This window comes from Triticum aestivum, chromosome 5A (assembly GCF_018294505.1).
Source record: "Triticum aestivum cultivar Chinese Spring chromosome 5A, IWGSC CS RefSeq v2.1, whole genome shotgun sequence".
Classification (NCBI taxonomy): domain Eukaryota; kingdom Viridiplantae; phylum Streptophyta; class Magnoliopsida; order Poales; family Poaceae; genus Triticum; species Triticum aestivum.
The window spans coordinates 705,206,193-705,210,075 of record NC_057806.1 but is presented as its reverse complement, the minus strand read 5'-3'; positions in this window follow the sequence as shown (position 1 = coordinate 705,210,075).

The window sequence follows — 3,883 nt, the reverse complement described above, 5'->3', positions numbered from 1 at the left end:
TTGATCTCCATAGCTTTTGGTGGTCATAGCCTTGGTTTCACAACCTAGGAGAGTATGGCGTCTAGCGAGGGAAATTATCACCGTAGAGGTCCTTACTTTGATGGTACTAATTTTGCTAGTTGGAAGCATAAAATGAAAATGCATATTCTTGGACATAACCCCGCCGTTTGGGCTATTGTGTGTGTTGGTTTGCAAGGTGACTTCTTTGATGGGAAAGAACCAAACCGTGAAGCTACCGCGGATGAGTTGAAGATGTTGCAATACAATGCTCAAGCTTGTGATATTCTCTTCAACGGATTGTGCCCCGAAGAATTCAACAAAATCAGCCGTCTTGAGAATGCAAAGGAAATTTGGGACACTTTGATTGATATGCACGAAGGTACCGACTCCGTCAAGGAATCCAAGTTGGATGTGCTTCAAAGTCAACTTGACAAGTTCAAAATGAAGGATGGTGAAGGTGTCGCTGAAATGTACTCTAGGCTTGCTCTCATCACAAATGAGATTGCCGGCTTAGGAAGTGAAGAGATGACCGATAGATTCATCATCAAGAAGATTCTAAGAGCCTTGGATGGAAAATATGATACCGTGTGCACATTGATCCAAATGATGCCCAATTACAAAGATCTCAAGCCAACGGAGGTGATTGGAAGAATTGTTGCTCATGAGATGTCACTTAAGGATAAAGAGGAACTTCACAACAAATCAAGTGGTGCCTACAAAGCCTCATGTGAAGCCCCTACATCATCAAGTGAGAAACAAAACTTCAATGAAGAATTGAGCTTAATGGTGAAGAACTTCAACAAGTTCTACAAGAGTAGAAGCAAAGATAGAAGCTTCAAGTCAAGGTCCTACAATGACAAAAGATCTTCTAGTCGAGAGCGAAACTGCTACAGTTGTGGAAGACCCGGACACTATTCCAATGAGTGTACGGCTCCCTACAAGAGAAGAGAAGATTCTCCAAAAAGAAGAAGCAAAGAATCACCACCAAGAGAGAGAAGGAGTAGAGATGATCGTTATGAACGAAGATACTCACGGAGAAGCAAGGATTCGGAAAGGAAGGAAAAATCATCAAGGAGCTACACAAAACGAAGACATCAAGCTCATGTTGGTGAATGGGTATCCGGCTCCGACTCCGACAGCCACTCCGAGAGAAGTTATCACTCCGACTCCGAAGATACTCAAGATGAAGGTGTTGCCGGTCTAGCACTTGTGTCAACCAACTCCTACGACATATTTGACTCACCAAATGAAGGAATTGGAAGATGCTTCATGGCCAAAGGTCCTAAGGTAACACACCCCGAGTATGTTGATTTCAATAGTGATGAAGATGACTTGTTAGGTGATGATTTGCTTGTTGACAACTCTAGTGATGAATACTATGATGAAACGTCAATTAATCATGCTAATCAAGATAAAACGAATGACAATGATAAGGAGAAGATTGAGGCTCTAACTAAAGAACTAAACACTCTTAAGTTAGCTCATGAAACTATCTTCGAAGATCATCGAGAACTTTTAAGAGCTCATGAGAAATTACGCTTTGAAAAGCTCAATCTTGAGCAAGAGCATGAGTTCTTAAAAGCAATCAATGATGATCTCCGCAAGAAAAGTTCTTCTTACATTGCCAAGCGTTTACTCTTATCCACTTACATGCCTCAAGTCAAGTCTAGTAACAAGAACAAGAAAGATTCTTCCTCTAGCAGTAACAATGATCATGCTAAATCCAATATTGTTGCTTCTAGTAGTTCTCTTGATTCCACTAATGATTCTCTTAGCCAAGTTACACTTGAGCAAGAAAATAGCTTATTGAAGGGAATTATAGAGAAAGGAGTGTACAAAAGCCTTGCCGGGAGTAAGCAATTCGAGGAAATTGTGCGCAAGCAAGGAATGCACCGGAAGAATCAAGGTGTTGGTTTTGAACGAAAGTTCAATGCCAATGGAGTTGAGTGGGAAGAAGATCAATACCCCAAGACAAAGTTTGTTCCTCAACAAGAGAAGTATGATACTTCTTTCAAGGGGACACAAGCTCAAGATGATCTTCCACCACAAGACTACAAGCAAAAAGGCAAGGACAAGCTTCAAGAGGAAATTGATGCATTTGAAGAAGCTCCTAAGACCTTAGTCAAGTGGATTCCCAAGACTACTTCAAGTTCCACTTCATCAAGTACGACTACAACTCCAAGGATTCCCATCAAGATGGTGTGGATCCAAAAGAAGAAGAACTAGAGAGTTCTTGAGGGTGACTCCGCCAACATACTTCACTCTTATCATTTTGGCAAGAACAAGTGCAATCAACTTCCACATCTTGCACTAGTTCAAGGAGTCACAAACCCTCTTGTTGGTAAGACAAGGGACAAGGTAACCTAAAAGTTTTCATGGACATCATCTTGTGTGTGCATCACTCTATGTCTATGGATATCCTTGTTTGTTCCTTGTGGGACTAACCCATGTAGGTATTGAAAGTGCAATTCACTCAAATGGATAGCTCCAAGTGATCTACATCAACATTGAGCATCCACATCTTCAACATCTACATGAAGTCATCATCGACAAAACCCGAGGTTAGTTCATCCCTCTAAGGGGGGATATCACATCTAGGGGGAGCTTTACTCTAAGACTTGAGCTAAAGCAACTCTAAAGATGTGAACACAACAATGCTTTATGTAAAAGTGGTAACCCCACTTGAGCTTAAACGATGAGTATGACCTATGATCAAGTGTTCTCACTTGACTCCTAAGTCAATATACTCATATATAGATGACCTTGTCATCGCAAATTGCTTGATAGATGCTAGAATTGGTTGTGCATGCCTTGTCACATATTTCATTTGCCATCTTATTGTGTGAGCATGCTGGTTGCATATTTTACTCATTCGAGGACATCCACTTGTTGTTTTGATTGTTTGGTTTTATTTCCTTTTGCCAAGTGGATGGACAAGAATGCCTAAGAACCTCCTCTAGCTATCTATGCTTTTCTCGTCTCAAACTCTATTCATGCTACATCACAAAATTTGATCAAGTCAGATTCGAACCACTCTGTGTGAGGAGCGCTCGGAGTCCCCGATTCGTCATAGACTTAAACTTCCAAAACCTCTTTATGATTCTCGGTCTGACCGATACCCCACTTTCGGTCCTACCGAGATCATTAAGTTGATCTAGGTTTTCGATCTCGGTGCAACCGATTTGAACCTTTCGGTCACACCGAGTTTCAGTAACTGCTTGCAGTTATGAATCTCGGTGCCACCGAGTTGTTCCACTCGGTCACACCGACAGGGTCGGGCTATATATAGTCACGGGCAAAAATTTGGAAATTTCTCCGAACCCCTTCGCCCGCGCGATAGCCTGCTCTGCCAACTTGGTCTCCGGATCGTCTCCTCGCCGCCAGCCGCCTCCAGTCGCTGGTCTCCATCGCCGTCAACGGAATTCTACCCCGCCGTTGCCGCCGTAGCGAGTCTCCGCCGAACTAGGGTATGGACTCGATCTTTGTGCTATTCCCCATCCGATTCTAGCACATTGTGATCATCATGATTCTTGCCACGATTGAAACACTCCTATCCAGTCAATGCGCTCGTAGATTAGGTTTGATTCGAAAATTTTAGGGTTAGGTTTCCGCCGAAACCATCTCGGACCCACCGAGTTGAAAAACTCGGTCCCACCGATTTGGCTTATGCCATTGCACAAGTGAGACTCGGTTTGACCAAGAATTACTTATCGGTGTGACCGATTTTGGAACTCTGTGAAACCCTAGCAGTCTCGGTGCCACCGAACTGTGACTCGGTCCAACCGAGTTCACTAGTTTAGGTGACAAAACTGCTTCGGTATCACCGAGTTTAAAAATCGGTAGATCCGAGATGATTTCAGTGGGAAACTAAAACTAAGTTTTT